Genomic DNA, 15053 nt, shown 5'->3' with positions numbered 1-15053 from the left:
CATTAACTGCAGCTCTGCTGCAGCAAGCGAGGGGAGATTTTATTGAATTAGTATTTCATTAACTGCGTGTATGATATAAAACACTTCCAACCAGAAGATAGGAAACTCTGTCCACTCTGATGTTTCAGTGCAAATCATCAGCTGTGCAGATGGCATTTATCTGTCTCCACTCTGACATTTCAGCTACTATTTCTTGGGCAACTTATGCCAAACTAGATATTAGGTTCAAATTTTAGCCCTAGCAGAGCACTCTCAAAGCAGGCATTGTGATTATTCTTATTTCACTGATGAGGGAGGTAAAACAGAGTCAGTTTGTTTCAGGTTAGGTAACTAGGGAATGCAAAAGGTAGGATATGATCAGCCTGTTTTATGAAGCTATTGACAGATATTTTGAAACCAAAACAGCTTTTTCTAAAAAACAATTTAAAGTGCTGACCTAATCCTAACATTTGTTGTAGCAATCAGTTCTAGTCTTTTATTTAATAAAGAACTAAGAATCCATGTCTTTTATTCTTTGAGAGTACTAATACATATATCCATACATACACACACACATATATGTACATCTTCTATATATAGTCAATGATTCCTTTTAGAATAATAATATATGACCAAATATCCACCATTATCCATGCTTCTTAACATGCTGATGTAAAACAGAAATATAGCATTACTCCCTTACTCAGATTCCCCTTTTTTTAAAAAAAAAAAGATTTATTTATGCATACAGAGCTGGGGTACAGGCCAGAGATACAGGGGTAGTGAAAGGATTCACCAGAGACAGAGCAGGGAGCAGAACAGGCTGACTGATGAGGTACACTACTGAGGGGAGCAGCGGGCTGGCCAGGAGAGGTCTGCCCGCCATGTGGTCACATCCGGGATGGGCGGGAATCGAACTCATGCAGAAGTGGCTACCTTCTTAGTGCTGTGCTTTAATCCGCTGCGCCACCAGGGAGGGCCCTCATACTCCTGTTTAAACACAACAGTTCCTCACTAAAATTTTGTCTGGCTTGGTCTTCTTGTTTCTTTCATAACTATGATATGATTCAACTTTAATTAACATTGAATTAGATGTTTTTGTACTTGACATCATATTGGACACTGCAGGCTCAACAATTTATATTTAAAACCTAGGACAGGTTAACATAACTTGTACTTAAAAGATCCATTATCTAAGAAAGCAGGGTGAAACTTTCCCAATTTTCATCACAACTCTATTGGCCAAAGTCAAGTATTTTTTCCCTTTGCTAAGCCTCATACAGTCATGGTGGAAAAAGAGCAGAGAATTCCATTTCTTGTTGAGTGCCTACATATACAAAGATTCTACAAGAAATACCGCAGAAAAAAGTAACTTCAAAACACTCAATTGCCTTAAGAGTTATGGAATGGGTTGACCTATATCGAAAAGAAAAATGAAGCATAGCACAGAGCGTGGATGAAAGTTCAAGGCGCTCAGATGTCAGTGGGAGCTCTGTGGGCACAGAACAAGATGAGGATTCATTGCAACTGCACGATAATGTGGATTCTCACATAGCACACTAAGGAATGTTTTCTTAATGCGACCAATTTACCTTATTCTTGCTGTAGATATGTCTTACAATATAATGGAGCTGCCTGTGACAAAAAGTGCTGATTTTATGAGTAAAAACTTGGGAAGAAAGAAAAGAATGGGATCAGTGTCTAGAAATAAAGGAAAATAGTGAAAGCTTATTTTTTAATATGGGCATTAGACTACAGAGTTATAATGGACTTGTTTAGCCATAGTGAAAAAGATATGTGAATGGTGCTTATTTATATGTTAAATGCTGACTTTATGGGATCTTCCAATATACAGTTCTCAAAATGAATAAATGATGTTAAGATAAACTGAGGTAGTGTAATTTTAATAACTCAAAAATTATACTCAAATATAGCCTTGACATATATCCCAGTTATTTAATGAGTATATTTCAATAAGTAAATATTATTATTTTATTTTCATGAAGAATTAGTGGGCAAGTGTTGGCATTTTTTTAATTATAATCCAAGTCTTAATGAAAAAAAGGAGGGTATTTTTCAGTAAGAATAAGATTTGGAGTAAACATATAACAGCAACTCAATGTAATATTTTTTCTTATAGAAAATGCATAACACTGCCTGAAAATAGAACCAGACTCCTATGAAACACTTAATACTTTACATTCTCAATGATATAAAAATTAGTGACGGTCATAGTGAGACTGATTTTATTGCAGTTTGCAATTATGGATAGAATCTGAAGTTGGACACGAAAAAACTAGTATGGTTTATCTTATTTATTTATCTTATTTATTTCCTTAATAAATATATGACTGGATTTTCAAAATTTAATGAATCCTGGTAGAGTTAAGCAGTGACCTAACTGTATTTACAAATGCAACAACTAACAGAGCAGATTTTTACTTCATTATAAATCAATAAAAATACAATCTGTGTATTAAGATTTAGATATTTCTGTCACCAAGGTCTGCTACGTCAAGTAAATGGAAAAATGTCTTGACTCATCAAACTATAATAATGGCACTGATAATAGTAATAATGACCAACATTCATTATGTTGCAAATTTAAAGTCAAGAGTGTCACCAGCATCTGAGAGCTGCACATCCATTAATGTGGATGTTTACAGTGATGACACACAAATTATTCATATATTAATACAATTTACGGTGCTACTCTTAACTTTGTTCATCCTAAAGAGGGTAATAATGGAGAACTTGAACATTAAATTTATTATTTGATATAAAACTCACTGCATCCTCTAAATTAAACTCACTTATACCCTAAACTTCAAGGAATGATGAGCTGTTTTCATTGTCAAGGACCAAAGTCTTAATTCATACAAGTGTCCTAGTTGAAGAAAATGAAGGGCTTGAGGAAGTAAACAATTATACATTATATCAGAAGTTCATTGTAAGAGAATTAGCAGACATCTATACCAGTATGCAGAATAAAACAGGCTGGGGTGGGTACTAAACAGCAGTCCCAGAATATAACTAGGGGTGGGGACATGTGAGGGAACCATGAATTAAAGTGATAGTTCTGTGACTAAGTTCTTTCTGTAAGGTTTGTTATATCATAAAATAATCTTCCTTCCCATTTTAAGCTCCAGAAATATGGGTCATGCTTGGTGGAATGAGTTTGAAGAGTTAGCTAGAGTGCTTCCATGAAGACTATCTTAAAGCGTTATACACGCACACACACACACACACACACACACACACACAGAGACCAGTTGAACCTACAACTTCACTGTCTGCAATGTATTTCACTTTCCTTCTTGGATTAACAATAAGTTGAGTGTCATGTTTCTATCTCATCTGTCCAGATCTCTATGTAAAACATATCTGTCTTTATAGATTTGTATGTGAATCAATGAGTAGAGTTACATGATAGTGAGTTTTAATGCTAAAAAGTGACATAGCCAGTCTTTCTAGATAGTGCCTGGTGTTGCCTGAAGTGGGAACCCCACTTTATAGACACCCCTTCAGTGTTCTTTCCTTAATTACTACATGCCGACTCACTCAAAACCTGCCTTTAGCTCTCATTTTTCCATCACTTACAAAGAGTAAGATCAATTCAACTATGCAAAAACAGTTTATGCAACTGTTGTTATCTTCAAGTAATAATGTGAAGGAGTGCCCTCTTTATATTATACGTGAAATAATGATTCTCTAAAGGAATAATAAATATCAATGAAATGCTGCAGACAGAAGATCCCCCAATCATGGAATATTGACTGATTTCTATTAGTCTAATTCCAGCAGACATACTTTTTAAAATGACTTCATCATACGGTGAAAAAAATTTAGAAAGAAGAATATGTTCGGAGTTACATGGTATCTATGACAGTTAGTGTGCTGCCATTTTAAGCTCCTTTTTAGTATGTAACCACTTATTTCAAAATCACCTACTTTCATTTATGCTACTCATAGATAGGTTGAATACATTTATAAAATATATAATCTGGCTAATAATAATTAATGGCTTAATATTAGGCCACATTTACTAATGGAGTGCTTGCTGCATAAAATCACTACTAAAGGGAGGGCTGCAATGAACAGATTATTTTAACTTTCACGCTGACATTTGAACAGTTCAATGAACTATTCTTTGTCATGGAAGAGGTTCTGCTGCCTGGGTCAGTATTCAGCAGTGAGCACCTGCTTGGAAGCACTCTCAGAGTAGTGGCTTGCACCTGCCAGGGGAAGCAGCTGAAGTCCGGTCTCCCAGGCTTAGAGTCCGCAGTACTGCAGGATGAAAGCAGCTAACAATATATACAATGTTTTTATAAGTATCACAGAAAACAAAAGTATTCTCAGTGATGCCTGCAGTAATTGATAACCTTTACACTGTGGACTGTATTGATGAAACCATTTGGGAGACATCAGACGATTAAGTGGGACTTTCTGGGTCAGTGATGGCTAAACAAAGCATTATGTCCCATATGCATGCTCTCAGTAATGCCTGCAGTAATTGATAACCTTATCCCACCCTTACAGTGGTCAAGACATTCAAACCGCCCCAAACTGTTAGAGTGTATTTCTGAATCAATGACTGTACAAAATACCATGTAGACAGCACATCCTTATTTTAGTAACGTCTGAGTATGGGCTGTAAACCAATGTGGAGAGTGCTAGGAAATAATAGAATAGGCTCCTTAGAGGTATGCATTTATTCTCTTGGCTGGTGCTAAATGGGAATTTTTTCTAATGAACAACTTATCAAAACACATAAAGCATTTGAAAGCAGCATTACTGATTGGGTTAGGCTTTACTTAAACTACTTGGTTTAATTATAATGATTAAGCTGCCTACTGGGGATCCAATTTTTAATGACTTAATTTAATGTGTTGTCCGTTAAAATGTCACCTTGTGAAGTGTTTCTTTATCCTGTTATCAACTTAGTGGGCGCCCAAGCACAGATAGCCATCATCTGAAAAACAGCTACATGCATTCTAAAGCGAGCATGCATTCTGCCTTACAAACTTACACTGATGGGTAATGAAATTGTTTCTCTGAGCACAGTTCAATTTTTAGTTCAATTTTTGAATATGAAGCTCCATTTTGGGGGGATGAACATAGAGGTAAAGACTAAAATAAACACAATACATCATATGATTTTCACTTTTCTTTTCTTTTTAACCATCAGTCCAGGTTGACCTGGTGTAAATCAGTGGAACCCACTACAACTGGATCACTGGGGTTGATTTTAGCATTTCACACTAGTTGACATGTTGCCAGCCTGAATGTTAACATGGAGAATGCTTAGAACAGGGAAGTTAGAAAATACTAATCAGAGGTACTTCAGCATAGACCATGAAGTCAGTAATCAATTCTGCAAGCATTGTCAAATGCAGTGGTGATGATGGTCTTAGACAGAGTTGTAGCCTCTGAGAAACAATTAGGGTTAAATGAATTTAGGATCAGGCTCTAAGCCAATGTAACCAGTGCTCTTATGAAATGAGAGACCCCCCAGGGAGTGTGTGGGCAGAAGAAAGGCTCTGAGGACATGGCAGGGAGGCACTGTCTGCGAACCGGAGAGTGACCTCAGAAAGAAAAGCTAGCCGACACCTTGATTTTGGGCTGCCAACCTCCAGAACCATGAAAACTATATTTCTGTTGTGGAAGCCATCCAGACTGTGGTGTTATGCTGTGGCAGCAAGACAAAACCAATATAAGGGTTAAAACATTAGAGAATGAGCAGCACCCATGCATATATAGAATTTATAATCTGCAGAGCATCTACCCTTGTTTTGATGTAAGTCATATGTGGAAATTATAGTGCAAGAGTGTGTATATGATAAAATGAACTAAAGCTGGAAAATAGAGTGCAGAGAAGAGGAAGAAAATGAGCAGAGATCTTACCCCTCAGAATTCTGTTAAGTGATAATAGAAGCAGCTTGAAAAAGTCAAAGGCAGAGAGATGATGGGAAAAACAAAACAAAACAAAACACGGATAACTTAGCTTTGTTAAACTTTTGTTTAGTGGAGAAGACTACAGCAAATAAGCATTGTAAGAAGAATAATTAGAGAGTCAAAAACAAAGGCTGTTATTTTAGGCATGGAAATGACTGACGTCACCCAGCCGAAGTAGTCCAGAGTTGAGGACGCTCTGGAATAAAGAAACCCTGTGTTTACATCAGAGATAGGCAATAGCAGTTCCTAAGACTTAGGAGAGAATAAAAATGAGCAGTATAAGAAAGCTTAAATTTGTGCTTGACCCAGTATTAGGAATTGACTAACATAAAGACAAACTAGATGTTCTAATAAAAATGGTAAGGAGGATTTGAGAGATCGTCGGGATTAGTCAAGTAGGACTGTTGTAACAACCCACGACAGAGACAAATAGAAAATTAGAAACTGTGATAACTATTTGTGTGCTATAGTGATTCTTATAAAATGTGGTTCCAATATCTGGGTTCATGGACAGAATTAAACCTATTACATAATAACCTAAAAGAGCATGAGCATTTTTCTGTCCACCATGATTGAGCGAAACACAGATTGTTAGAATCAAAAAGACTCAGTTGAAATCCCAACCTCATAATAAGGTCTGGGTCATTATTTCTTTGTTTTCAGATTCTTTATATATGCAGATAACACACTTTAAAAATCCATTGTGTAGTACTGTTAAGTGGATTAGATTAGGCAACATATATAAAATATTTTAAACAGTGCCAATTTAAGGTCAGCAATGTTATTTTCGTACATCATTATTCTACATGTTATTATAATATTGTAGGTCAAGGTAGGGAGACTTCACCCCTAAAATATTCTTCATCTTTAAGATTCTCCTATAAGTCCTCTTGAACTTTTCTTATTTTTGGACCCTCTAGAATATGTACCTATGTATAAATGCATCCATCATCAGCAGCAGGATAATGAGAAAGTTTATTTTGTCAATAAAAAGAGAAGGGTATAATAAAGTAAATAAAGAATAAAGTGAAGTTTGTAGTGAAAAGAATAACAAAATTTATGTTAAACCATTTTGTCCTAAGGCTAACTAAACACATTTAAAATGACAACTATTTTGGGCCCTCCTTGGTGGCGCAGTGGGTTAAAGCACACCACTGAAAAGCTAAAGCCACTTCCGCGTGAGTTTGATTCCCGCCTGCCCCGGAGGTGACCACATGGCCTGGCAGACCTCTCCTGACCTGCCCGCTGCTCCCCTCAGCAGTGTACTTCGTCCATCTGCCTGTTCTGCTCCCCGCTCTGTCTCTGGTGAAGCCTCTCACCGCCCCTGAGCCTCTGGCCTGTACCCCAGTTCTGTATGCACAAATAAATAATAAAATCTTAAAAAAAATAAAATGACAACTATTTCTTTCAAATTAAATTGAAATTCAATATTTACAATTTCATCTTTCTTATATTCCTATGTATACAGCATATTATAAACATGATTTTAAGATCTCATTCTCATTTCAAAAATGAAGATGAGAAAGTGATCATGATTGGTATCAAGAAAGTAAGATAGCTAAAATGAATAGTGTAGAACTTAGAATTTGATATTTTGCTTAGTTGTCCATGAAATACAAAATAATTAACTTAGAGATTATGTTTTGTGATTGGAGTCAAATTAAGATTCAAGATCATATTTCATACTTAAATGTAACAGACAATGCTTTTTCTCCATAGTCTCTAGTGATTACTATTCAGTGGGGATGCTGCCTTAGAGAGCTCAGTAAAGCCATATGATTTCTGTCTATCAAGAATTTTTATAATTCTGTCTTTATATCTATGAAGATAAAGGGAATATTCTTGTACAAAACCTTTCCTTCTTTCTGTTCTTAAAGTAGCTTTCTCATAAATTTATAAAACACCTACTATTTCTTTTATAGAACTGCACTTTTAATAATTATGCTTAAACTTACGGAAAAGTGGCTACACTCAATTAATGAATTTGAATGGTAAAATACTTTTATGTTTTTATTACTTTGATGTTTTTATTATATGTTCGTTTTCTGAATGTCAAAATGTATGCACTTGTTTTCTTAAACAGAGCACTTAAGTTATAATGTCGATTCCTTTGATAATCTAAAATTTCATCATTTATTAACATTTCCATGATCATTTGGTATGAGAACAAGTGAAGCCCTGAGGACTGTGGAGAGAGGAGGTGTCAGCCTTCCCTCCCTCCCATCATATGTCTTGCTTTATTGTATCCCCACTATGTGTCTTAGAGTTTCTTACTTTATTGTATCTATAGTTCTAAGTTTTAACTTTGCTAAACACTCTTCATTTTTTCTTGTGTCCACTTATTGTATTATTTTTAATCATTTTGAGAGGGAGGAGATAATCTTTAAACACAGTTCACCTTCTATCACAGAGCTAAATGTGGGCAAATCGCTTACCCTGTATAATGGGGAGAGGGGAGAAGGGAGTAGGGTTGGAAGGAAACAGATCATGCATGTTCTGTATTGATTTATTACATGAAGGGTAGCATGAGATGCAAAGATAATTTAATGAGCTATTAAATATTATCACAACTACAGCAAAATCCTTTGGGCCAATATGGTAGACTCCACATTACTAAACAAATTTTCATACATAGGTAATTGCATACCCCATGAAGACTCTTTAACTTATAATGAAGAATGATTTTGAGGGTATCTTCTTCACAAGTAAAACATCACAAGACAATGAAAGACAAGTCCAGTCAGCAAAAGAAAGACAACACAATGCTACTTTTATAGTCAAAATTAATTTGTAAGTTGTAAAGTAGTAAGTACTGAGATATTACTTGTTTGAATGGATCTGGGGACATAAGGAATTTGCTTTCCTCTTTTTTTCATTGATGACTCTTTAATTATGATGATTAGTCTACGTCTGAATTTGTAACATGGAGGGAAATCAGTTTGAATTCCTGAACACTCTTCTGTTATATAGAATCCTAGGCTTTACCTTAGCACTACTAGATCGATTGGAGAATTCTACATAGTAACTGGTGTTTCTTATGTCTATAAAATTTGAAAGTTATAACTTTAAAATTGGCTATGTTTCTGGATTTAATGTGTGCTAAACTGTTAGCTTCTCAAGGATGCAGCCATGCTGAATGGTCCATATACCTGGTAGTTTCTTTCTTGCAACCAATACTAAATTAGCTGATGTCTTGGTCTACTCATTTATTACATTAACGAACAAGGCATGCTTTTTTCTACTATTAACTCATTAAATCAAAATTTATGGATTAACTACTCTGGATTAGGGAATAAATGAGTGTCAGTATGTGTTGGAGCAAAAACAGTAAGCAAAAGCAGATCTTGTTCTAGCCGAACACACTCAAGGTCAACTACTTCCAAGATAAGAAAGAAAGAAAGAAAGAAAAGGAAGGAAGGAAGGAAGGAAGGAAGGAAGGAAGGAAGGAAGGAAGGAAGGAAGGAAGGAAGGAAGAGAAAAGAACATAAGTACACAAATTTTCAGTCAGATGACTAAATTGTAGGTGCAGGCATTAAAATTTGATTGAAAGATGTCAGAATCAATGCAGTTGAATTTCACCAGAAAAATATGCAGGTTTCTCTGTAAGTGGAATATTTGGCCCCATCACTAAAAGTATTAGTAAGTATGGAAGCTGAGGTTTTAGTGTGTTTTGTGCATTTGTTAATAATTTCTTTTACACCCAGAAAATAATTCAGTATATTTTGACCACTTTCTGGCACCCAAATATAATGATTATCATTTCCTGGAAAAAAGTAAGGTTCCAAAAAGAAATCTAATGAAAATTTCAATCTTAATTTAATAGCTATGACAATTAACTGTTCCTTTTTGTCACCCCTTTCTCTGTCCTCTCCTCCAAAACTCAAACTCAAACACAGGACAGACATGGGACATGCTAGCAGTCACATATTTTTACACACACATAATAAAACACTTTTGATCATGGTACTTTATACATCTAGTATTTATAACACATGACCTGTCCAACAGAAAATTTATACTGTATATATGATCTCTAATTCTTCACCAAAAACTGGCAAGGACATGTATTTTCACACTCACTTTACAGAATCAAGAACTTGATGGAAGAATGTGTCCAAGTTCAGACACAGCTCGGCAGTCATTCCTGGCTTTGTCTTAGCAAAAGCCTGAACATTTTCATTTAGTTCACTTGCAGGGAAAGTCCCCCAGACACAGAGAAAGGCTTTGCTGTAGAATATCTAACTCAGTAGTTTCGGATGCTCCAATGCTCACATGTATTAACTAATGTGACAGCAACATTTAAAGGTCTGAAGTGGAAGGCAGTTAGCACTTGTAAATCATTGTACGATTTTTTCATATGCTTGCTGTCTTTAGTGAGGAAGAAATAACAGCTGACACAGTTTTCCTGCCTCATCCTAATGTATGATTCTACCTCGGTAGAGGAAAACCATCTTTGCCAGCTCCCTCCTGTTGCAAGTTCTGTGATTTCTCTTAAGTGGCCCGGCCAGTTAAGTCTATCTGTCTGCCTGGCACCCCACCAGTCTTTGAAGGAAGATGGCTGAACACAAATCTTATCATCTGTGTTCAGTGGCCTCCACCAAGGAGCATCTGCTAATTCTTTAAAAACATCATTACCAAACGTTTCTTTTCCATTGTACTTGCAGAACAACATTCAATTCCACATCTTCCTTTTAAACAACAACCCTCAGGCAGATCTCAGAAGTCTTTTTAGAGTGACCAGCAGTCAGATCTTTTTCTTCAGAAAAATCCTTCATGCAGGGTACTTCTGAGAGTCTGGTTTAGGTCATTTAATCACTTGCTTCTTAATCCTTTCACTAAAGCGCTCTTGCTTTAGCCCACCCACCCTTCTTTTCATGACTTCGGCATTATGTTGCCACCTTAAATTCTGTCTTCTGGTATTTATTTATCTTTTTGAGGATTTTTAAAGTGCCTCTTCTCTCCCCTCTTTGATGCGCCATTCTAACTCTCCCCCTCACCTCAAGTTGTTTGACTCCCTCTTTCTTGTATTCTTTTCCTCCCAGTCTTTGGTTCTAGTCACACTGGTCTGTTCTTCACATTCTCTTTAATCATCCCTTCCATTAATTTCTCAACATTCTCCCTCTACCTTTCTTTCAACTTCTAGAGTTGCCAGATAAAACTGTGTCTTCTGAAGTGTTTTCTGATTTTTTTTTTTTTCTCCTTCAAGGCATTTCTTCCCCTGCCACTTTCTTACTGAAACCCCGTGCATCCCAAGCTTCATCAGGGTTTCCTTTTCCTTTTGTCCTCTATCATAACTTGACACCGTGGTCTTTATCATCCTTCTCTCTGAAGTCTCCTCAGCACCCCCCTCCTCTACACCACCAGGACACTTCCCAGGCTGCATTGCCACAAATGTTACTTCTTTCTTATTTCTCTACCCCTTTGTATTTTGCACCCTTGAATCTACTTCAGCTCTGCCTCCCCTCTATCACTTACGTGTGCTTAACCTATTTGCACCCCTATGGCCCACTCCCCACAAAAGTTGCCTATCTTTCCCCTTTTCCAGGGGCACTGCTGTGTCCTTGTTCTCCATAATGAAAATTAGGTTCCTCACCACATATTCATTTCATTTAAATGGTTTCACATGTGGAACAAGGAGGATTCCAATGGCAACCAAATCCCTTCATTGATTCTCAGAGGCTAACCACATTCTGACTTTGCCAATTTTATTTGGGGTTTATGCTATATCATTTCAAATACTAATTTACTTTCTACTTTTAACTGTAAGTATTTAAATAGAAAAAAATACAAGTGAGGTCACTCGATCTTCCACATTTACTGTTAGGATTAAAAAAAAAAAGAAATGAGAGCCTTACTTTTTTTTTTTTTTTAAGATTTATTTATTCATACAGAACTGGGGTACAGGCCAGAGATGCGGAGGGTGAGAAGATTCACCAGGGACAGAGTGGGGAGTAGAACAGGCAGATCGACGAAGTACACTGCTGAGGGGAGCAGCAGGCAGGTCAGGAGAGGTCTGCCGTGCCATGTGGTCACCTCTGGGGCAAGCGGGAATCGAACTCATGCTGAAGTGGCTTAAGCTTCTTAGTGCTGTGCTTTAACCTGCTGTGCCACCAGGGAGGGCCCTAAGAGCCTTACTTTTGAAGCGCTAAACGGAACACTACTTCTCTCCTTACTTTTAGTTGCTTTATCCTGGTGTTGCCTCTAAAGTCAACTCTTATCTTTCCATTAGGACAATTTTTCAGGCTCTCTCTGGTGGTCCAACGGGTTAAAGCACTGCACTATGAAGCTGGCCACACTGCTCCAGTGAGAGTTCTATTCCTCTCCCAGAGGTGACCCACATGGTGCAGCAGACCTCTCCTGTCTCATTGGCTGCTCCCCTCAGCAGTGGTCTTCCTCAATCTGCCTCTTCTGCTCCCCACTCTGCTTCTGGTAAATTTTTTCACCACCCCTGAACCTCTCTGGCCTGTACCTCATTTCTATATGCATAAATAAAAAAAATCTTTAGAAATATAAGACAAAATTTCAGGGACCATTTCTATAGTTCATTATCTTCCTACTACGTTGAAGCTACTTGTTTTATGGGGGACAACATGTGCTCACAGGCCATTGTAACTGAATTAATGCCCAGGATCTTTCTACAGGTTATCTTTTTACAAGTCTAATTTTATCCTTTTGAAGGAGGAATGCACATGCACAAATGCACATATTAAGTTTAAGCATCTTGGTATTTTCTAAGCATAACAGTATATTAAAACAGTATACCTATCTACAGAACAAGGACTTCAATTTTCCCCTTCCTCGTTAATTTCACACTGGAGATTTTCCCTAAAAAGGAAGGCTGCTTTTATACAACTTTAAAAAATAAATAAATAAATAAACCAAACAACTTTCCTGTTTTTCTTTCTAATATATTGACTTTAATTTCCATTTACTTTTAATTAAATGCCTCCAAAATGTCTAGTGACAAATAAGAACTACAGAACACAAAAACTAGGTCTATAATGTCAAAGTTCCACATTTCTATTCTGCTGCTCCTGTCTGTCAGTTCCTTCTTCCACACCTTCCTCCACTGTACTTCCGGAAAGCCCGCTCCATTGAGTTCACTTCCTTCATTATTTCCTACTTCAGGTAATGTTCTCAATCCTTGGAATCTATACTGGATTACTATCTCCCCAGTTCATCATTATAAGTGAAGGAAATGGAAAAAATATTCACTTAGAAGATATTTTGTGTATCTAAATAGATTTCTACTTTTATTCATTTTATTTTTCCTTTGCAGTTTAGTCTACAGAATTCAAGTAACAAGAAAATTTCTTTTAAGACACACAACTTTTATAAGCTTAGTAATGAATACATGATTTATCATAATTTCATGATTAAACATGAGAAAACAGAGACCATCATTAATCAGATTAATTTTCTTAAGAAAAATCAGCAAAAAATGCATGCCAAGATCATAGCACTTTGGCTCTGTTTCCTTAAAGGTCTTGACCCCTGAAGATTTTCGCAATCCTATTCTCTATCCCATGTGATTATTAACAAGTACATTATAAATATAGATCACAGATAGAGAGGGAGAAGAGCCTGGGATGTGCATGTGTGTGTGTTTGCATGCACATTTTTATGTAGAAGGAGAAATGAGAGCAAAGTTTGATTAATATACTTAATTTTACTGACCTGGCATATTATCAGAGATGATTCAACCTTTTATTTCAAAATAATGAATAACTATAAGCAGTTTCCTTTCACACACACAAGGTCTAAGACATATGTTTTTGGAAACTACATCAACAATTTTACATAAGATATATATTAAACATATATAAGAACTCAATTGCATATAGTTAATAAATGCAATAGAGCTGGTATTAATTAAATGCTAACGATATCCAGGCAACATGCTGAGCATTTCATATGCTCAATTTTATTTAATCCACACAGTGCCCCAATAAAGTAGGTAGTTTTATTATCCTCATTTTACAGATGAAGACATGGAGAAAAATACTTAGTATAAATGTGTCCAGTATCATGCAATAAATAGCTGGTAAAATTGGGCTTTAAACCCAGAGAATCTGATTATTCCTAACCATCCAGTAGATATCGCATTGTTTTACTGATAGACATTGTTATGTTATAACCATATACAGAATATGCTATAAAATTTCTCAGCTATCAGAAATATTTGCCATGATAGGTCCCAAAGGTTTTCTCTGTGTTCAATTATTCATTTATTTTTTTTAAGTATGATTCTGCTTTGTGGACAGTTTTGTTGCAAATAAACTATACAAGAGGAAAGTACTTTTTATATCTGAATATCTGATTCTAAAATTAATATGAATATTGTCTGTTGGTCTGAATCAGTGTATATTACATGTGCAGCTATAATCTGTCAAGATTTAATCAACCCACAGAAAAATAACAGGGTGATAGCTTCAAAAATCATCAGATAATACCTTGTTTTGATTCTCTAAGGAATCACCATCTGTTCAGTTTTTCTTCTTCTTCTTTTTTTTTTTTTTTTACTTTTCACTGGTAGGAACCTGACAAATATTTGCTATAAGAAATGGCATGCAGAGAAGCAAACAGGGGAAAAATAAAGTAGGCAAACACAGAAAGTGACAAATACCTAAAGGAATTATGTTTGAAAACATAATATAATAAAACAGTATAATATCATTACCAGGCATAAAACTTTCTTTAAAAGTCACAATAAAAAAGGTGTTGCAAATAGTTAGTATTGGACTCTAGATTAAAAAATAAATTTAGTAACTCTTTGGGCAGTCGTCACTGCATAAATGAATGAATAAACTCATTAATACTAGGTTTCACTGTTTTGTAAAATTTGGCATACAACAGAAATATAGTCAGTAATCAAAATGATTTTTCATTTATTTATACATGTGTTGAGCACTTAATTTGTGTGGAGTGTGCAAAATACACTACAGTATTACTGTTTAAAAATTATGTAATTCTGTCAAGTAAATTCCAGGAAATCACAAAGAAAAAAGAGAACTGGGCCCTCCCTGGTGGCGCAGTGGGTTAAAGCACAGCACTGAGAAGCTAAAGCCACTTCCGCATGAGTTCAATCCCCGCCTGCCCCGGAGGTGACCACATGGCGT

This window comes from Condylura cristata, unplaced genomic scaffold (genome assembly GCF_000260355.1).
Source record: "Condylura cristata isolate star-nosed mole 26May11 unplaced genomic scaffold, ConCri1.0 scaffold00014, whole genome shotgun sequence".
Classification (NCBI taxonomy): Eukaryota; Metazoa; Chordata; class Mammalia; order Eulipotyphla; family Talpidae; genus Condylura; species Condylura cristata.
Note: the sequence above shows the minus strand (reverse complement) of the source record.